Raw genomic sequence first — 22,629 nt, forward strand, 5'->3', positions numbered from 1 at the left:
GACCTAAGGCTTTGCCCTGTTTTCAAGAAGGGATTGATGAAAATCTGCACTACTGTACTTGAAACCTGCCTCCATAAGGAAAAAAAAAAATCTTTAAATGTCAGGCTTTGCTATTTTTACAGCATATCCCAGAAAGAAGATCTTGCATTGCTGTATGCATTCACAATTGTGATACACTGCATGCTTGCCACAGATGATTATTACCGTTTGTCTTGTACTTGTCAGTTGTTATTTTACAATGAAAAAAATTTTGTAACAAGCTGTAAATGCTTTCAGTTGGTCAGCCTGTTGTGAACTGAACGTGAATCTTCTTCAACCGTGCTTGGAAAGCCTTGAAGTTTTTTTGAGAGTAGTCTTCCTGCTTTGGCTTGGAATTTCATTTACTCAAATTCTGTAAACTAGGACTCCACAGAAGACCAAGTAAAAAGTGTCAGAACTCTGCTCTGTAGGATAGAAGTATTTTCTGATAGGTTGTTTTATTGTATTCAGAGCGTATTTGTATTGTTTAGGATTCACATAGTATTAACCACGAACAATATTAGACAGCGTACTCCCTTTGTAGTGTACTCACTCAAAATAGCCTCAAGGTGGACTTGAGAAATGGGTTTGGTTTTAATGGTTGGTTAAAATAATTTAGAATTAATTAAAAGGACTTAAATTGATGTTATTTTGCAAAGTGAAATTTGAAAAATATTACGAATTAAGATCATGGATCTATTCTGTAATAATAGATGTGGAAGAAATTACAAATTCTCCCTGTGGCCCGAGATGACAATTGCATTTCTGTGTCAGAATATTCCTGTCAATCCTAATCTAGATCACTCACTTGCTTACCACCACCTTTATCACTGAACTTCTCTTCATTCAGACTCAAATATCAGATCTGGCTTTTTACTCAGTCTTTCTGTTATTTGCCTTATTCTCACTTGTTAGGTAAATCTCAAAAGAACAATAAAATTGAGAAACCATGATCTTGCTCCTGTGCTGAAGGGATGGGAGATGAAGCAAGTGAACGTGGCAGGAGATAGTCAGGCACAATATTGAGAGCTGTGTTATTAACTGTGTAAATAATGAGTATGGAAGCAAGCTTAAAAATATATAGGGCTGAAGTTTTAAAAACTCATTTAAAGCTGTGTGCGTGACAATATAAGGCACATATTCACAGATCTTCAAATTATGCAATTTATTGATCATATTGGTCAAAATTTGCAAAACCAAGAACGTAGCATTAAGTTTTGAAGTTGTCTCTGAGATAAGTGACTACACATTTGAAAATGCTGTCAACAAGAGAGCAACTCGCCCCCCAGTCTGGTGACAATTGGAGCAGTCAACCTGGAGGTTTAAGTCCCAGGCATGTAGTTGTTTGGTTGGGTTTTTTTAGTGATTCTCATCCAAACAAACACTGTATTTCATTGTTAAAAATCTAATTTCCAAGTTGTTAAAGATAAAATTGCTCTCATAAGAAATGTCTTGATTCATTTCTGATTTCTCTTGTTAATGTGTTATGAAGGTAAAGAGAAATAAATTAAAATTATTTCAAGACTTTAAGGAAAACATTTCCTATGTTAGAAACACCACAGCTCTGTTCATTCAAATGTACTGGGGTGGAAACTGATTTCTTGGTGAAAGAGCAATTGCTTGTTGTAAATGAGTGGCAGCAGTCATTGTCAAATCCAAATTTTTTTCTTTGTAAACCGAATGGTCCTGGGTAGTAGTGACACAAACTTGAAATGGCATTGCCTGAGGCAAATAATACCCTGTCTAATGTATTTGATTTTGCAAAGATAACAAGCTGAGTTACATTTTTGCTTTCACTTATATTAATGGCTCAAGGAAAGGGAAGATAAGAAACTGAAACAGATTATTAAATCTGCCTTTTATTGTGGTATCACTTAAGGTAAAAGCTAGTGATGCCTTCAGGAATCTTTTGAAAAAAATGTAGTATTTGGTGCTATATAGAGAAAAATAGACTATATATTGTATTTTTGTTAGGTTTATAGCAACTGGACGTTTTGGTAGAGCATTTGATTAAATACCTAATGAATAATTCGGGGTCACTAATTTATGAACCCTGTCATATAGACTAAAAGCCAACTTTCAGGACCTTAGACAAAGAGAATAAATACACAGCTTTTAGCTAAACAATGACCAAACTGGGAATTTAGTGCGGTGGGAGGGGATGCTGTGATAAGCCTATGAACCTTTGAAGGGCATCAGCTCCTGGCTAAGAGAGGGAATGATTTAATTCTGATAGATTTTTTTTTTTTTAATAGTCAATATTAAAATCTCTCACCAGAAGCAGTAAGCCTATTATATGAATAAAACACTAAGTTATATGAGCAGAAGCATTTTGATATAAGCACACAGGTGGACTTCAGGACCTTCACATCTATAATCTGTAATTCTGTGAAATGATTTTGTTGAACCAAGTATCTGATGCATTTTTGATGCTGTACTTCTGCCAGGCGTGATATGGAACTGGAAAACAAAGGGGAGGATGTTTCCCTGATGAGCTTGCAGTCTTAATTAACAAGACTTAACAGAAAAAATTACCACAGATAAAGGTTAAAAAAAGATAGGAGAGATAAAAGTAAATCTCGAATAGGGACAAGAATTAAAGCAGAGATGTTAGTGTTCAAGAATACTTTGCCTCCACTGAGAACAGCAGACAATAATACAAATGCTTTTCAGAGCTGCAAATGGCCTATTTTCATCCTGGATCTCTTGATCTGCATTTTCAAAAATTTAAATTTTGGATTTCAAAGCCAAATAAAGAATTTCAGAGACTTATAGAACAATGCATTGTAACATGTCACCTTTCCAAGTAGACACATTTTGAAGGCATTTGGGGTTTAAAGTAATACAGAAATCTCTAAAAACAGCAGTATGTTGCAATTGGAAATAACCTTTTAGTTTTCATTTCAGTGTGACCCTAGTGTAGGCAAATATGTGATATTCCTCATTTGACATAAAGACCCTGGGCTGGGAATCCCATAGCTTGTAACAGTTGAGTAGATGTGCCTACTCTAAGGGAGAACTGTTCACAAAAGTTACAGGTGATTTTATCTGAGTGAAAAGAAATAGCAGTGATCACTTAAAGTTCAGAGCTGTTCAGTAACCTTCAGTTGGCCTTTTCTTGTGGCAGACATCTCCTTCAAGTAACTTTTTTGTTGATATGTGCTGGTACAGTTGTGATTTGGGGGTACAATTTTATTTATTTATTTGTTTGTTTATAAGAGGCAATAGAGATGTGCTTTTTTTTTATGGTGATCTCATCTTTCATAGGGCTTACTGAGCCTCTTAGGATCTAGGAACCAGGAAACTGTAACAGTGAGAATTTTGTGATGTTGAAAAATTGATCTCTGCAGCTGCTTGCAGCTGAAGTGAGTTTGGCTTTGTGCATTGAAGTTAAATTGATGTGATAACTGTCACTGGTTTTGTCACCAATAATTCTTGCCTTGCGCAGGATATTAAAAAGGGCAAATGAATTAAAACCAGAACTGCTACTGACTACGCATTTTTATTTGACTTTCTTAATGTTAAATTAATTGTTGACAGAGGTTATTTAGGTAGATTGGTTTTGTGCTGTAGTTTAAATTAAGCCATTGTGGTATTACTTAACATGCAGAAAAGATCCTTCCAAATTTTGAAAAGGTTACTACTGTTAATCATTTCAGGAAGGCAATAAAATATTCTAGTAATGACTCAACTGAAAGGAATAACTAAGATTAAAAACTTCTTAGTGCTTAATAAGTGTGATATAAGGGGGCATACCAAAGGGGAACCTTTGCTGCAGCGTTCAGATGGAAGACTACTGGGTACGAGTGTTTGCAGCTAGTTGTTAGTTTTGATTAATTCATGTTGTCAACCCTTGTGGCAAAGGTATTCAACTAAACATGTTGTATAGCTGAAGAATATAATTTGGGGGCGGGGGTGGTTTTAGGTTTTTTGGCTTACTGCCACAATTAAAAAATTGGAGATTCATCATGGGTTAGATTTTGGACTTGTCAAATTTCAGAGGTGTTTGCTGTAGTAGGTATTTGTGGATGAGTTGGATTCTGATGAGCTGCGGAGCTCCCAGTGACTTTACTTTGAGTAAAGTGAGAAACTTCTGCACATTGAGACTCTTCTCGTTTTCCAGCTGGGTACCCCAAACTGGAATCAAATTTTATGCACTTTTAATGTCTTTGTCAAGAATATTAGTATGTGTTTTGTGCTACTAGAAATGGCATTCACGTTGGTAAGGTCTTTGTAAGGAGGACTCAATACAGATCAAAAGAAGGTATGAGCATATATGAATAATAGGTACCTAATGCAACCATTCCTGTTCAAGAATTATTACAAATATATTTTCCATTATATAATTTCTTTATTGAAAAATTGGCACAGATCTCATAGGAATGAGATTCTATTTTTCATTTTAAGACTATTTTATTTTTCATCATTTTTAGTCATCCTTTCAGGATCACAAAATCGTTTTTGAAAATATTCCACTAGCCTTCTCTACAGCTTGGTATTTATGTTAAATAGGATGTATGGATATAGCACAAATAAAAGAATTGAGAAACTATGAAGTAACTCAAAGTTATTTGTTTAGCCATGCCACTAATGAGGTCTTCCTTCCCCTCACCCCCAAAGTCTGGAACTAATGAAGAGTTCCTTTAGTTTACAGAATACATGAGCGGAATAAATATTGAAGGATTTAGCATAGTGACATTTATTTATTGTATTTTTGAATGTCTAGCCCGTGTTTAGTTGTATTTTGTATATACCCAATGACCATCTGTTTCCTATTGAGCATTCTATTCTGCACAAGCTAAACGATAGTCTGACGATGCACTCAGCACACTCTGTGCTCGCAGACTACAGGGCGAGAGGAACTCCTCATCCAGCACAGATCCAGCCTGAAAGGTGCATCGTTTCCTGTTCTGATAACCTTGTTCAGCTGTTAAAAATATACGGATGAGTATTCCTACGGGTTGAGAATAAATTGTCCTTAGTATCAGAGCTTCAGCTACTTGACAGACTACTTGTATTTAGCAAACATTGTGGTCTAGAAGCTTCTTCTAATAGTTTACACTTTTATTCTGCATTTCATCCCATTATTCCTAGCAATGCTTTTATCTTCTACCATTCCAATATGTTTTTTCCTTCTTGTATTAATAACTGGAAACAAAGGTTGACAATCAGCATAACTGTATTAGCTGTAACATGCCTAAAAGATGACTGTTTTCTTATTTTACTCTTCCTTTATATGAATCCCATGGGGCCTTTTATGCTTGTTTTCTATTTTCTTTCAAACCTATCTAGCTTCTCCGTAGCACAGATTGTCATTTCAGGTGTCAGCATTGTGTTTGTTTTTCTATGCCTGGAGTATCCCTATCATACTAATTTTTACTGATAAACAAGGGAATTTCTAAGGTTTTAGACATATGATCTACAGAATCCAATTTCATTTGAGTGTCCTGCTGTTCTTGCATCTCTTGGGCTAATGCATTTTCCTGGAGACAATTTATTTAGCTGAGGTTTTAATCAACTGTAGCATCCATTTTTTGTTCCTGCTTTTACCCATCTGTACCTTCTGGAGAGTGTATGAATCGGCATTCAAGCTGAGGTGGAATATATTGACTTCACGTTTCTAATCTTGCATTTGATTTTTAGAAACATGGGGGACATCTTCATATATCTTTAAATATTTTTAAGATACTGGCTAGCTTATTTAGCTTTTAAAACAATGTTTTTTTCATTCCACTGCGGTAATCCTTTCCTGAGCCGTTTGGGTTGGTTGGGTTGAGCCGTTTTGATTGGTGTGACATGTGTGAGCCTCCTGCTGCTATACTTGGATTTACATTATATGCAGAAGATTAATCTCCAGGTCATCAAGTTTAAGTCTTCTGAGGACAGACCAAGAGGAATTTTCTGTGCTGAATGTTTCTGAGTTGCTGTTTGTACAGAAAGTGCCTTACTGGCATCCAGATAGTGGTTCTCCTTGCTCTTCACCTGTGTCTTTTGATTTGCAGTAGTCAAAGTCGCTGACTGTGAATGCCAGCCTGCACGGGGCACGGCTGTGTTGTTTTGTCCCTGGTGTCCCCGTGGGAGGCGGTGGCGTTGGTCTGCACTGCCGACGGAGAGCAGCAGGAGTGGAAGTGGCTCCTTGGTCCCGTGGGACTTCATCTCACAGCTTGAAGCATGGCTGGTGAATGTCACGGTTGGGTCTGAGGAGCACAGTTATCACTCAGGTTCATGCTTTGATACTTGGGGGGCTTGGATAATTTCAGGGTCTTGGAGACTGGAAGCAAGACCTATAGTCTGGATGCTCAGTGAGGAGTGGGTGCTAGGAGCAGATGAGCTCGGTGTCCAGAGCTCTCTGTCCATAGATTAGAGGAGACAGGCTGATGGCAGGGGGAAAGAGCCATGTTATCTACATGATGTGCCACATTTACTACTTTAATTTGGAGGCAGCACTGCTGCTGCTTCTCTAGCCCGAGAGAGCCTCTCCTGTGCAGAGTGTCAGTCCTGTTTTCCAGAAGAACCCCTCACCATGCCATCTGTCTGTCTGACGAAGCAGCCTGTCATCAGCCCTGCGAAGGAGGTGTGTGGCTGCTGGGGCACTGAGCTCCCTGTCAGCTGGAAGGGCTGCGAGGTACCAGGCACGGAGCTATCTCGAGGCACAGGCAAAACAGGTAGCTGCCCGCAGGGGCGGTAGGAAGAGGGCAGCAGCTCGCCTGCTGTGCCCCCAGCTCAGGGGATGGCGAAGGATGCGCAAGAGTATCCCTCCCCAGTACACCCCCAGGCGAGCTTGGAGCGTGGAGGTGCAGGACAGTCCCTGCCACCAGCAGCAGGACGAAGCCCTGCTCTGTGCCATGTCCTGGAAGAGGAGAGGTTCTTCTATGGGCCGTACCAGAAGATGGAAGTGAGAAACACCCTTCTCCCTGCCATCAGCCCCATCTCGCTGCCCTCGCCTCCCCATCAGCCCCAGCAACGTTACTGCTCCCCGTCAGACCACTCGTGCTGCTGCGATGAAACGCAGGCTTTCCTTCACTGCCGAGGAGCTGTGAGCTGGCTCTGCAAGGCACCCTGAGAGACCCCAGGTACTCTGCTGCAACATCATATCAAGGCTACAGTAATTAATATACAAATTCTCCTGTAGCCAGGGTAAGTCCCAGAATGTGAGAGGCAGTGTTGCTCTGGGACATGTGCATCTGCAGGAGCATGTGTTTTGACAACTCCCATATGTTGCCACCTACATAAGGAAATGTAATTTCTGCCTGATCAGCCTTAATCCTTCCTCGGTGAGAACACTAATGTTTCGCAAGGCACTTTACTGTTGACCAAACTCCACCGCTTCATCCATCATCGTTCCAGATCTGTCATGTCATTTCTAGGGTCTGTAGATAGATTTACAGTGTTGAAGTCTCTCCTGTTCCCGATGCACCAGCACCACATACGTTTTCCAGGAATGTTTAAGCCGCAGTGTGTCGGACAGGGGGCTCGGGAAGCTCTATTATGGGGAGGCTCTTTTGAGAGCAGGAAACCATCCTCTGTGGAGTACCTGAGCAATACACGCTGTCTCCTAATCCATCCCCTTCTCCTGCACTGAAGGTTTCATTTGGCTGTCACCAAGAGATTATCCCAAAGTACAAATCAGATCTATGAGAAGAGATTAAATTTACTTTTTTTTTTTTAAGCTGAATTCATCCCAGGTTTTGTTTGTGGGTTTGTTTTTTTCTTTTTTTATTGGCAGACTGGTATTGCAGGGCACCATGCTGTGATTGAAGCAGTAGTGGACCGAATCCAGTAGTTACACCAATTGCTGTTTAGGTTCATCTACTATTTTTAATTGGTCTTTTGTCCCTTAATAAGCTATCTATCGTCCTGTGGATCATGCTGTTAAGTAGTGCAGTGTGTATACTTTGTTTCTCCATTCTCAAAATGTCTGTAGATAAAACAACCACAGTTAAAACAGCAGTCCCTGACAGAGCACCACTGGATTTTGGGGAGCTGAATTTTATGAGTTTTGGAAAGCAATTTGCTTTTCAATATAAGTAGCCCTTCGGTTAATGCACTAACTTTTAAGGGCTGAAAATATCGATGGAGTGTCCAGATGGAGTACAAGTGAAAACGGTTTCAATTTTCTTGTTGAAATAAGAACTGGAAATTTGGCCAGTCCAAAATTTGAGTTGCTGTGTGATTGTGGGCAGTTGATGATCTCCGGTAAAAATGAGGCTGAAAAACAGAAGGTTGCACCATAAACCACAATTCTTTGTTCTGCTTCCAACACAAATTAGCCAAACTGCTGCCTCATTTTGCTAGTCTTGTTTTCAGTGCCTGTTGGTATGCTTTTAACACAACACAGCATGAGAGGTAGCATGCAGTTTGCATGATATATTTCATTTGTACGTTTTTTCTTTTGGAAGTTCATAGTCATCCCATAAATTATTTTCTGAATTTTGGTAGTTTTTTCACTAATGGAATTAATACGTATTGCAGATGCAAATAATTCATATCCGTATGACTTGGTTTAGTGAATGTTGTGATCAGGATTTATGGGCATTAAGTGTACCTAGTTTGTTGACCTCCAGCCAAAACCATGGAAAAAAGAGTTGGTGGAAGCTCACCTTGACATAACCACAATTAGCAGTTTCCACCAGGCTCCGGTGTAAATTAGTTCGCCGTACATGATGAGAAAGGAGAGGGAGAGGATGTGAGTACAGTATATTGGAGATTTCTGCCTTGCCTTGGCTGCTGACTGATACCCAGCGTAGAGGATTTCCTCTTCTTGGTGGAGTGACCATCCTGTTGTTTTTCATGGCTGCCTTGGGACTGCAGTAATTGCAGATGCCAGTCAGGTGAGGAAAGACTTGGCTTGACGCAGCACTCTGCAGAACTGGCAGCTGTCTCTGCTGGGTGAAGCTGGTTGTGTGGAACACCCAGTGTCACCTCCTCTGGCCGAGGAAGAAGGGGAAACTCTGATGAATCCTGATGAGCCTCCGTTGCCCACCCCAAAGCGGTGGGGCATTCTGGAAACGGAGTCAGGAGAGATTTATTTATTTTTTATTTAAACATATTCATGGATGATTTTTTCCCTCTGAGAAACATGACTGTTCAGATGATTCACGGTTGCTTTCTTGTAGGAATTTCAGCACTACAGAATAAGCAATCACAATAGCATGTACTCATGTTGCAGCTTGTTTACTTGAGAAAATATTCGTAACACAAATTGTAATTCATTAATCCGTATGCAGCTTCTCAACTACAATTGTTAAATTAATTTTAGAATATTTTTAGCCAATTTCATGGATATGATCTGCGTGTCAGGTCTGTGTGTAGACATCACACTTGAAGAATACTTCCACTGAAAAGACTGCACTTCTGCTGAAAAGCTGAGCTGCTTTAATATTGAATTATTGATATTAGGCCAACAGAGTGGATAGATACTTTTGCCTACAGCACTAGAAGCATATTGTTTTGCGCATTGTAATCTGTTACAATAAAAATTTTCTTGTTCTTGCAATACATATCTCTGTTTAGCTGGCTGAGCAATATTTTTGCTTGTAACCTCTATGTCCAGAAAGGCAAATATAACATTAGAGAAGCCTGAGGAAACATCCTTGGAGCAAATCACTTGCATTTTCACATGTTACTTCTATCAGATGTTAGAGAATTTTACTGTGAAAAAGTGTAGTAGACAGAAAGAAGCAAGGTAAGATATTCATCATAAAGGTGTTAGCTTTTGTGGTTGTTTTAATCTATATATAGAATAGCAACAAAGCAAAGAGTTGCATTTCTAGTAATCATCCTAGTGGTCTGGAGATGGGTAAATGCAATATCATCGGACCGAAAATCAAGTTACAACTGATGCTTTTTTTCAGGCTTTGAACACAATGCTTGATATCACTGTTCTGAGAAAATGAGGCAGTTATGTGATACTCTGCCCTACTGCAAGTAGTGATAGTGATGTTACAGCTGCAGGATTGTGTCCAGTTCAGGGACCTCACTTCAAGAAGAAGAATTTGAGAGATTCTGAAAGAAAATGGCAGAAATAGCGAACATTGCCTATCAGGAAAGATTAAAAAATTGGTATTATTTACTCTAGAGGCAATTACTTCCTTTTAGTTACATAAAAAGTTTCAGGAGAAGGAAACTTCTTCCCATGTCTACTTCAGATAGGGCAAGAAATAATTAGCGAGTCCTGCAGCAAGGCAGTTTATCAGCTATAGGCATTCAGAAAAGATTTGGTGGAAGGATGATGAAGAACTGAACTCCATTGCTTGCGCAGGCTGTAAGGTCTTCAACCTGAATCTTTCGTTGAGTGAGGCTAGAAAACTTTGGATTTAGTTGAACCTAGTTTGGACTGTGGGCAGAGACCAGATGCCTTCTTGAAATCCCTCACAGGGATGTCTTTCTGTTCATAAAAGGGGTACGGTGGATATTCAAGGGAACTTCTGTGGCAGCACTGAAAAAGATCTTCTGCGACAATGTAATATGTATAGTAAAATAACAGGAGTGAACATGAAAGAACATTTATCTTAAAAAATATTACTCATTTATCTACTTAAAGTCCCTTTTTTATGCAGGCATGTACGTGAGTACAAATCTCATTCTACTACATAAAAACAAGAGAAACGAGACATCTGATATCACTACTGCTGTGTAACGATGTTCTCCATTGTAAGTCATCGTACTAAACCTCCCACCTTTTGCCTATTTTGGTGTATGTTGGTACAAATGACTGCAAGGTATAAAGGCTGTATCTGCACTGAAAAGAAGCTGGGAAGGGTATGTAATGCAGTGAAAAAGGAGGATTATAGCATTCACATTACTGCTTTTATCTAAGCTCTTTTTCTTAAAAATCTCTTTCTTTGATACACCGCTAGTCTTGCAGTTACCCTGTGCAAAGTACAGTGGCTTCTTAGTAATTGTAATTAAAGTATATCTCTCCATACTCACTATGAAGGCATAAGTCACCTTACATATGTATCTGTTGTTTTGAACCATAGGTCAGAGTGGAAAATAATTGCTGGAAAGATTGATGATTGCAGTTACGTAAGACGGCGCAGGTCATGTATCCCATTTTAGTCGCCCCGACAGTCACACTCTGGTGGTGTTAAACGTGTCAGAGATGTTGCCAGGATAACCTTCCCATCCTCAATGTGACTGTTCCCCAGGCAGATTTATTGAGCTCCAGGGCACACCAGGCGAATCTCAAATCCTCCTGGTCTCTTCAGTGGGCTCCTTTTATTTGTTGGGTTTTTTTCCTCTTTTTACATAGAGGTGCAGCTGTGATCTCTTCTGCTTCCCTTCTCCAAATATTTATCATCTGTATTGTTGGAAAAGCTAGATTCCATTAGCAGCCCCTCCATGGTGTGCATCCCCTCTCCCTGATGAGACCAAAGTCCTCTCTCCAGAGGAGGGAGATGATCTGTGAAGTTTTATTTTAAGTGTAGGTCCTTAATTAGAGAGGGGAAAAGAAAGGCATGCTTGAGTGAGACAGTGCAACATCTGCTGTGGACTAACAGTAGTGAAACTGTTACCAGCTTTTTAGGTTTTCCATGAGAAAAAAAAATATTCTTCTTCTGCAACAGGCAGAGGTACACAGGCTGACTTAGTTTGGTCTTTGAGGTCTGCCACCTTGATGACTACAGGAAGATCTATCATTGCTATGGCCAAGTTTTGTCCGTGTTAGCAAATAATGGTAATGGGAGGCTTGGTAAGAGCAAATCTGGAGAGGAGAACAGTGGGGAGGAACCAGTGTCCGCAGAGATTTGTTGTCACGGTTTCACTTTGGGTGGTTCCATAAGCTGAGTGCCTGTTAGAGGCTGGAGAGCCCTGGGTGCCTCTGGGGTGCACCTTCCAGTTCAGTGTCACCTGAGAAGCTCCAGTTTGTGTACCTCAAGGCTGCCCCAGATTGCAACCAAAACACCCTTAATGAGAACAGCTGGGAGAGTTGCTTCCAAAGTCAGCTTCCAGTGTGAACAAGAGCAGGAGTACAGGGCATAAACCTGGTGACACCGATTGTTGGACATTGATCGTGGTCCCTTTCAGCAGGAAATACGTTTCTCTTCTGCTTCAAGCAGTAGTGGTAGAAGCCACGGCACCAGTTTCTGCAAGTGGGGTCAGTGAGTATCTGCGTGCCTTGCACAGTGGTGTCCATCATCTGTATTTCTTCTTCCTCACTTACAATTAACTTGAAGGTTTTTTGCATGATACAGAACGTGGAAACTAGTGTCGTGAATTGCCTTTATACTCTCACCGCAAGAATAATAACTGAAATAAAAATAAGGTAAGGTAGTCGGCTACAAATCCACTACTACCTGGTTACTATGGCAGTTAATCAAGGGACCATGGAAATAATGCAGTCCGTCTTTCGTGGCTGGTGCTGTAGCTACCACCTTTAAATTGGGTCAGTAAGAATGAGGAGGAGCAGAGTCTGCTGGAAGCCTGTATACATTGAAGTGCTTGTCAGTATATGTGTCTGTAGAAGGTGTATAGAGAGGAGGAAAAGCCACAGTGTCGTGAGGCATGAAAGGGATGCTGTTGTTAATGTAGTGCATAGCATGTACCATTTTTAAACAAACAAGATCCTCCCAAAGAGGAAATCTTCCTAATAGTCTTGTTAACCTTAAATTGTATCCATGTTGTTTATGTAACAGGAATGAAATTTAAAAAAAATCCATTGGAACTGTGTCTTGTCTAGCACTTTACTGAAAATGAAATTGCTTTATTCAAATTATTTAAATGATGTCCTGTGAAATCCTGATAATTATTATTTAAATACACATTTTTGATTGGGTTGAGAAACTGATGAATGCTACAGGTCTCCCACAGGAGTTTTCACCTGTTTTCATTATTGGTGAATGATTTCAGTTATTGCCTGTATCCCCAAATCTCATTTGCATCTGACTGTAGAGACGAAAATACTTTAAGAGTGCAGTGGCTGTTTCTATATAATCTCATTGAGAAGTTAAATAATACCCATTTATATTCTGCTTACCATCCATGCCAGAAGATAATTTTTTTTCATTCTTTTTTTCACTGTTGTTGTTTCAGAGAATGTTGTAATTGGTTAGGGATGTACATAGGGCTGAAAGTCCAGCCCTCTGGTGTCAAAAAAACAGGAGGATTTTCATGGGCAGGATTTCATTTCATAGTTGTCTTTCGTATTAAAGTATAAATCTTTGTATCATTAATCTAATTCTTGGGTCTCTTCTTGTCTTACAGAACAGAATAAAAGGCAGCTCTTTATGTTAGCCAGGAACACTTTATACAAGGCTAATTATAATTCTGTGGATAATCTCTTACTCTGATGCCAGCTGTTCTGGACAGAAGTGGATATACCTACCCAGGGTTTGAAATACAGCAACATTACAACCTCAATAAGCTTTTATTTTGTTTATAGTGCCTCTTGCGTGGCAATTGGCAGCCTGGATGAATGTAACCACTTAGGTACCAGCCTCAGTGGTGTATTTTTTGAATGTTTTATTTTTAATTTAGTAGGACTTGCACTGTGAACCCCAGTCAAGCCATCCTTCTTTTGTATCAGTGTATGATATCAAGTGTATGACACTTGTGTTCTACATATTTTATTATGAACGTTACATTCTGTCACTTGCTCTTAAGTTAATAGCTGCTTTGCTTCACGTGACATGTTGTATGTCCCTTCACCTAGGATTTTGTTCAGTAACATGAAGTCATGCAATTTTCACTACAAAAAATTAGATATAATTTTTATTAATTAAGTATGTTATGGAAATTCCCTAACATTTTCAAGGATTAAAACAATGATTATTTCTTTTAGCTGTCAGCATCTCTTCTTACAAGCCTCGAAATGTCATTTATATTACAGAGAATTGTAAGGATGTATAGTATAGGTGTCTAATTACAGGGCCACCTGAAGGAAGGGGCTGCCATGAGAGTGTACTTACTCTTGGCAATGCAGTGTTTGATGGGTGTGCTCTTAATAAAGAAGCCTTGCGGGGGGTTCAGGTCCCTGCAGTCAAGGGGAAGGGAAGCACATCTCTCCAAAGGTGCCCCGTTATGTCATTAGCAGCTCCAGTGGTTTCCTTACGTACGTCAGAACAGCACAGGGGACAGGCTAACGAGCGTCAAGTAATCCATCTCCTCTGCGGTGGGTAGCACTTCAGCACAATTAACCTTCTTATTTCATGTTTGTGATGAGATGCCCTAATGAATTCATAAATGGAGTGAATTCTGTCCTGTTCCTGGGAGATTCTGCTTTGCTCCAAAGAGTCATTGAGTGCTATCAAATTCCTGTCCCAGTAATGGGAACCCTTTCTACTGTGGCCTGTCCTTATGTCTTTCCTGGTTGTGAATGGAGATCTTTATTTTTAAACAAATTATATGATTTTCAGATTGGCAAGATCCTGTCGTCTGCAGGATGTAGTAAAGTTTAATGCAAACAAATCCAGAACAGTAGCAAATGATTGCATATTTGGGTTAGCAATAAAGAAGAACTAATTCTGGGTATTTATTTGTTTTGGAGAAGGAATTATGATTTTTTTTTAATTTTCATTGAAGTGGATTCTCTATTGGGAGCAATTCCTGAATGTCCATTTCTTCATTACACAATAATTCTTACCATAGGTATGGGGAGAATGCTTAAGCCACCTAAAACCACATACACACAAAGAAGGATTTTTAATGTTATTTGTAGTGCTTTAGAAGAGATAGCATTAGGAGTTTTGACCTTTAAATATACACGTTTTGTGACTTTTTGATATTTAAATTGAAACAGTATTCTTCCTTTTCACCTCCCTCAGGCTTTAGAATAGTTTTGTGAGACATGTAAATGAAAACTTGAATGGCTTTAAATTTTACATATCCTGATGAAGAAATTAAGGCTGCCATTGTGACTGTGAAGAGGGAATGTGGAAACCGTGATCACGCCAGAGGCAGGCAGAGTTAAGGTCTGCAGCTGTAAATAAACCCGAGAAGCCTGAGGTACTTTGGGACAGTGAAAGTTTAGCGAGAAATTACAAGGGAAAGGTACTGAAACGTGGCTAAAACAAGAGGATGAAGCAGGGTCAAATAAGCAGTGGGGGGCATGCTAAAAATTTGGATTCCTGTGCCTTTTCTAGGTTCTGTGGTTATACACACACTAAATGAGGTGCCAGCACCCAGGTACTGCTAAGATGCAAATGCTGTAAGAAATAAAATACTGCTTTCTCTGTTGAGTTATCCCAAATATGGGTGGTGCATACAGAGAAAACATCCTTTGTGTTGGGGGACTGGAATCAGCAGAGACTAATGAAGGAAAAAAATGCCTACCAATAAAATAATTCTTTTTTAAAAGAAGTATTTCTTCAGGTGGAAATTTCCATTCTGTCTTGCAGTTTGATGTGTCTCTGTGCTCGGACTTTCAAGGCACTTTGTGAAATGCCAAAAGTTATTCAAACAGTGAAAGCAGCAGGAGTTACTCCTCTTTAACCATCAGAAATCAGTAGATTGTGTCTTGTGGTAAGACTTAAAGTCTAATAGCATTAATGTCTGGCAGGTATTTTCCTTGCATAGGATCTGATTCTGCTGGAATCTTACAACATGTTTTTGTAGTGACTGTTAAGGTTTAGAGTGAGGAATGTGGATGCTGTAGCAACGTTAGGGTGTTTTGTCTTCAATGAATCTGACTTTTCTTGGGTTTTTTTCAGTAGACAGTCTTACTTTACTCAATGCATACACTGATTTACTGATAAAGAAAACATGAGGGGCAATTAAGAAAGAAAAAAGTTATTAAAAAGTCTTGGAAAACTTTCAAGTCAGTATACCTGTGTATTTCATTAATCATATTTGCAGGCGGGAGCAAAGCCCAGCAGCGTTGCAGCAATGCCCAGGCGAGCCAGTCTTGCTGTTACGGGAACCTGCTCCCTCCAGCGAGGCCGTCCTTGCCCGCTTTGCACCCGTAATTCAGTAGGACTCAAAGGATCTCTTGATGTACTTCAAATATGTCAAGTTCTGTTGGCTGTCTGAAACTTTGAAAGGCCAGCAGATTTTAACAGAAATTGGGGTTCTTTCTTTGGCCTGTTTTTCTGTGGGTGATCATGCCAAAGAATGAGCATCTTCAAACGCTAATGTGTGCCAGGCTTTCAGCTGACGGATTAAAAAACAAATAAAGGGGGGAAAGGGCAAAAACTGGCAGAAAACAAACTGGTGTGGGTTTTTGCCCTTTTCAAACTTATTTGAAAAATAATTGGGTTTAACTCTGTTGATACTGTGTCAGAGGGGGTGGCCAGACTGACTGAAGCATATTCAGTCATAAGTCATTCGCCATCGATCTGCCAGTTTTCTGCACTGACATTTAATGGCTGTCAGTTGCTCATCATGTTAAGAATAGTGGTGGAGGGAAAAATGGTAGTCTGATAATGGGAAAGCAACTGTTATGTCAAGAAAATGTTTGAAATTCTGCAATTTAATTATTGCCTTCTACCATGAAAGACACAGGTGGGAGTCATTAACTCAAAAATAACCCCCAAAAAACAACCCACCCCAAACCAACCTCTTCTTCAATTCTGATTTGAAAACAGATAATAGTGAAATTACACTAGTATTCGGTAATGTTAAAAATGAGAAAATTGCATAATAAGAAAAAGATTGACCACAGTAATCTTCTTCTCAGGAAGGACCAACAGGTAACAGAAAAGGGGATATCTTTTGAAATTCAAATGAAGATTTTAAATTGCATACAAGAGTCGAGATATAAGCAAATATATAGTGGAAAAAAAAAAATACTGTGAAGCCCAGCTGATGAGATTTCTGCCTGAATAAGGTTCACTTATCTGTACTTGAAATCCGTTATTTGGTTTTTAAGGTCGGTAGTGTTTTGGCGACATGAAAAATTAGTTGCTTTGTATTTGTAAATGGGGAAAAATAGTATGTAGGACAGGCTTAAATTACACCTCTCAGGAAAAAAGGTTCAAAGACCTCTCCTAGAGCTTACAGAGACTACTGAGTGTCCATACAGCCGGGAATATTGCTTGCTTGTTCTCTGTTGCATGAAAAAGGGACTTTGAAAAATTACAGAATAATAAGCACAGCTCGGAGTCAGCTAAGGAGCCTTCGCAAGTGCTGACTAACTTTTTTTAATAAACAACCACCATTAAAATGTAATGAGGAAATGAGGGCTGTGTACCAGTACATCCTGTTGTCAAATACCGCCGTACTGAGCAGCAGCGCTTGGTGCAGATTGACCTTTGATTCCTGCCTTTGCCCTTAAAACAGGAGCCGGCTGCAGCCCCCTCGCACTTCTCGCAGCATCCCTCCGAGCCGCCTGGGCTGCGGGCGCTCGCCCCCCGGGCAGGGGGGGTCAGCCCCGCGTGGCGTGGGGAGGGGAGGGAGGTGGCGGTGGCTCAGCTGTTCCCAGCGAGCTGTTAGAGCAGCGGGGAGAGGCGAGAGCGATGCTTTATGCAGCATTGTTGTAACCATGACACTAAGGACGTCATCCCGTGAAAATAGCAGTTGGAACATTTGTGGAACAAAGCTGAAGCAGCTCCGCTTTTCCGTGCGAGGGTCCTTAACAGAGCGATACCATATGCATACTGTTCATTTACATATAGATTAACTATCCACTCTCAGCTACTTTCTGGCTTTTTAAGAACACGCTAAGAATTAAGATTGGAATTGCAAACCAATCCACAGGCTCGAGGAATCATTCTAGTTTTCAGAAAGGGGATCCTTTTACTTGCCAAGAAAGACCGTGCATTACAGGCATGAGCCGGCTCCTCCGAGCGCTGCCCAGTACTTGCAGAGGGTGGTGGGAGAGGAGGGTGGTGGGATGGGGACCGGGCACGTTTCTTCTCAGCATTGCTTTGAGTGGCAACTCTGCTGATTCAACCACCTTCCACTGAATAAAACTGATGAAAGCCAGAGCTGGCTGTGCTGTAATGTAGAAGTATTAGTGTGCTGGAAATGCTATTAAAGTGATTTTTATGACTGTGTTGAACCCAGGGCAAACCTGTAAATAAAAACACTGGGGGAGGGAGGGCAGCAGATGTAAAAACAGCCTAAAGGTAAAAGAAAGGGATGAAGTAATGCCAGTGAAGAGAGAAACATGTTGAGGGGAAGGACAAAAGGGCTGGAGGCTGGAGGAGGAGCGAGGAAGGAGGGAGACAAAGCAGGGCAGGGGGTCAGCGGGGCTGACGTCAAGCGCCGGCACCGCCGCAGCTGCCTGCACCGGGCTCGGGCGCTGCCGGCCTGATGTACCTCCTCTTTCCCCGTCGTGTCAATATTTTATACTGCACCAGGTTTTTCTGTACGGTTTTGTGTCTAAAAGCTGGGAAGGGGGTAGAGACACGAAGCTCCGAAAGAGCATCCCGAAGGCATGGTCCTCTCTGAGTTACGCCACGCAAAAGACGCGTGTGAAATCCCTCTGCTTGTGAGAAAGCGGGGCATCGCGCTCTGCGGGTGCTGCCGTCGCCTGTCAAGGCAGAGCAGGGCTGAAGGCACGGTCCCTCTCTTCTTCCCTGGCCACCTCCATGAAACAGGCGTGGGATTTTCCACCTGGGAGAATCTAGCAGAGAGTACGGAGATTGCACCCGAGGGCTTTCATGTGTGTCAGTGTGCTGGTGTATTAGAGTTTGTCCCAAGAACACTCACAATTGAATTTTTGGGGGTGTTTTTTTTGTTTATACCAAGACCTGTCAGTTCCAATTCAGTTTCCCCTGGAGTGGTGTGAAAAAAGAATGGGATTATAAGGGAATCATCACATTTGTAATGCTAGAAAAGTAAAGCCTTCTTTGTTTGTAGTGGAGTTGTTTGACAGGAGGTCATATGCAACAAGGCATGAAGAAAAAAAGGTAAATAATTACAAGGGAATCCTAGGTGTGCTTCCAGGCTGACACTACCTTCCTGGAGATTTGCAGGATCTGTAGCCCTCTTGCAAGGGATGGTCTTTTTCCCATGAAAATTGAAAGTTTACTGATAATTAACAAAATCAATGAACAGGAACATTAATTGCTATTTTGGACATTTGATCTCCGTTTCAAAAAGAATGAGTTGTTTATGTTCACAGATAAATATTATTAATAGAGCTCTTTCCTGCTTTAAATAAATTGTCAGATAGTAAAGTTGATGTTAAGCATTTTTGTCTCTAGCATTAAAAATGAGCTACAAGTCTTGAATCATTTTCAGACTTTTTTTGTACTACTCAGAGAAGTAGAGGAAAAATTTACTTGACTTCAGGGAATCAGTTCAGCAGAAATGCTAGAGAAATTAAGATTTCTTTTAATTCCTGTGGGCTTTTCAAGTCTAGAAACTGGATATCACTTTTGTATTAAATGTTCAGGGTCGTGTAATGACTTGCATGCTCCCTTTTAAGCTAAAGGTGTATTTTCTTCCACTGAACATGTGTTGAGAAAGTCCAATAAATCATAAAGGAGTTATATACCGTGTTCAATGAGGTTCCTACGAATGTGATCCTCCCAGCTGAAAGAAGCATTTGGGTAAGTTTTTCCCAGTGCACTTGAGGGCTTCCATATTGTCTCCAATAGTTCAAAGTCCCTCTTGCTGCCTCTTCATTGAGTGATAGGTCTGACTCATCTTCATCTTTAGCTTACTCATACTTAATATTGAAACATTCTTCAAAGGAAGGAGATCTAGAAAAACTTTTCACTCCTGGCAACACCCACAACAAAGGCTTGAGTCAATATATTCAACACAAAATAATTGACATAAAAGGAATGAAAATTTTATTTGGCAAAAGACGTTTCAACCTGAGAAGAAAGGTAAATCCCTTAACTAACAGCACAACCAAGACAGCATTGCCAAAAACAATCGATCATCTGCATCAAAGGCACTGCCAGTGCTGCTCTTCTGTGTCCTCAGATCAAAGTTTCCTCTATCCATAAATTATCTTCACTAGAGTTCGTTGATGAGGTTTTCATCAACTGCCTTGCACTCCGCAAAATCCTGAAGGTGATTTTCGGGGTGAACCGCAGGGAGGAAGCAGGAGAAGAAGACAGGAGGAATGAGCTCACTGAGCAGCTTTCTGAAGAGCAAAATAAGTGGCTGCTACATTGATTCTCTTCTGTGGGTTGGCCTAATGCATCCTGGCATTTGTATTCTGTATTATTGTCCGAAGCGATTACTGCCAGTCCTGTTGCAACCTGGTAGGAGACTGTTAGAGTAAGAAACATCCTTGGTGCAACTCGAAGGTGTTTGAGGTTCTTGTGTTGAGCTGCAGGACATAAAATGGCAGAAGTGCCTTGATGGCTTCTTGGTCATCAGCATGGGAAGCAAGTCCAAACCTCAAGAGTCTTTGGAGCTGCCAACATTGTCGAGCCATATCTAGATTAGATAGAGTATTTAATAAAAATAGTAGTTCTTCATATTTAGCTTTTAGGTAAACATCTTGTGTTGGAAGCTTCTCTTATTTTCTATTAATGTTGTATATTTTCAGTCTAGGTTTTCAGCTAGGACAAACTCTTCACTAAAATACAACATATATTTTAGGATGTCGAGCATTTCCCATGACTTGAGGCATGGCAGCAAAGTCAGTAATCTTCACCTTACTCTACACCATGCACTATTATGCACTATCGTGCTGTCCATTTTCACACAAAGGCTGATTTTCCAGTGGGGTAAGAAAAGTATTTATTACTATTATGTATGCATGTACAGCTGTGTGCTCTTTGTCATCAGTTCTTAAATTATGTTTTCACTGCTGCATGGCTGTCAGTGTGTTACATGTATTCGGCCATATTTCTCCTCATATTTCTGGTGTCTTCAGCTTTAAAAATGAGCTATATTTATTCAGATTATTTCCCAATGACATGTTGAAGTGCGATTTGTACTACTCCATCTGCTACCTGAGGAGGAGGAAGAGAAATGCACTTTAATAATGAGAACTTCAAGAAGACAAGCATATGCAGTTCAGAATTTGGTTGTTTTTTTTTTTTTTAATAGTTTCAGGCTATCAAAGTGGGGCAGAAAGCATTATAGTTCTCAGTGAAAATGCATGGGGAACATCTCTCTAATTGAACCTGAACAAGATAATGTTAATATAAAACAGGGTGTACTGAAACAGCTTGCCATGGTAGATTCTCCATCATTGAAGTGGAGTTTTACAGGAGTTCATTCTAAATCAACAATTTAAGATAAAAAACCCATACAATTTCTTAGCTGGCTTTTAAAGTTTAACAGGATTGTATAAATTTGTAAAAATGGAACAACTGGGGGCTTCCAGCACGGTTACAAAACTATCACACTGTGCTATTTTTATTGCATTTCGAAGTGGAGTGAGGCATACAGCTATACCGAGTATTTTTTTTGTTACAGAACAGACGCATTAGGTATTTGCCATTTGTAGCTGTAGTTTTTCCCTGGCTTCTACCCTTCAAAAAAAGTCCCCTTTGGATGGCAGGTTGCACACAGCAAAGTTGCATCTCTGACCCCCCTGTGCTGTCTCTTCTCCCTTCTGGAGCGGGGTCCTGATTCTTCTCATCAAAGAAATAGTGCTTTCCACCTAAAAGTTTCCAGGTTTTTGTTTTCCTTTTCTGGATGTCATGCAGAAACTTCTGAGTTTCTTTAAAGATTTTTAAATTAACTTTTATTTAAAAATAAATAATGCAGAAGAGTTAATTTTAATTGAGATTTTAAGAATTCAGAATTAAAGAATTTAATTTTAGAATTAAATATGAGTGAAGGATACCTGCATGTTTGTTTAGCCCTGTAGCACAGAGGGATCTATTAAACATTTAAGGGACAATTTTGCTGTCATTTAAAGTCAATGGCAGAAGTCCCTTTGACATCAGTGGAAGCAGGATCAGGCCTTTAGCGGGGTAAAATATGACTCCTTCAGTGCACTATCCATTCCAAATATAGGAAATACCACAGTGGTATTGCCACGGTGTTTAATGGTGCTTTTTATGTATTTAACCTGTTCGAACATTTATTTTTACGGATTCACGCACTCTCTGTATTCTGACCCATAGGCACTAAAAGAACTAAACTTCAATATTTTATCCTAATTCCTAGAGTATTTAAATGACTTTTGAAAAGAGCTTTGCCATAAATAATTCAAGTACTAGAATATACTTGGTTAAATACAGATTTTGTGTTTTCATAATATATGTGAAATATGGGGTTTTATTGCTTTTATATATTTAGCATTTTTACAAACTCCCTACATTTATGGAAGAGTTTCTGATTGCCAGCCATGGGGCTTGGGAGTTTCCTCCTTTGTGCCTGTGTGATGAAAAGTTCTTTCCCAAAGAAGTCATTAGAGTTCTAGGCCAGTAAGCAGGTAGGTACTTTTTTAATATAAGTGTATATGTATATAAAAACATATATATGTGTGTATATATGTATATGCATATAAATACGTGTGTATATATAAAACATATAAAATACTGAACTGGCAAACAACTCATATATTTCCACCCTGCCCCACAACCAGGTTGCAACTGTTTCAGAAAAATGGCTCTCAATCACAGAAGCCATTGAGAAAACAAATGGTGTGCCATTTTTAGTATATTGTCTCAAGAGGAGGGCTCATAAAATGTGCATGAAGCTAGTCACAAAAATGGCTTACAGTTTTCCTTCTGCCCACATTTTTTTTGGTCCGAATGCTGTGTTCTGCACATTGCAGGAAGAGTTCAAAAAGGTCAGTCCTTGCAGCAG

General features: G+C 40.0%; 1 protein-coding gene across 3 annotated transcripts in view; it reads left to right on the forward strand.

Annotated features, from left to right (window-relative positions):
- The window catches only part of PDE4B (phosphodiesterase 4B), a 193,464-nt gene that overhangs the window by 35,999 nt on the left and 134,836 nt on the right, over window positions 1-22,629 (forward strand). The window lies entirely within an intron of this gene.

Source organism: Buteo buteo, chromosome 10 (genome assembly GCF_964188355.1).
Source record: "Buteo buteo chromosome 10, bButBut1.hap1.1, whole genome shotgun sequence".
Taxonomy (NCBI): domain Eukaryota; kingdom Metazoa; phylum Chordata; class Aves; order Accipitriformes; family Accipitridae; genus Buteo; species Buteo buteo.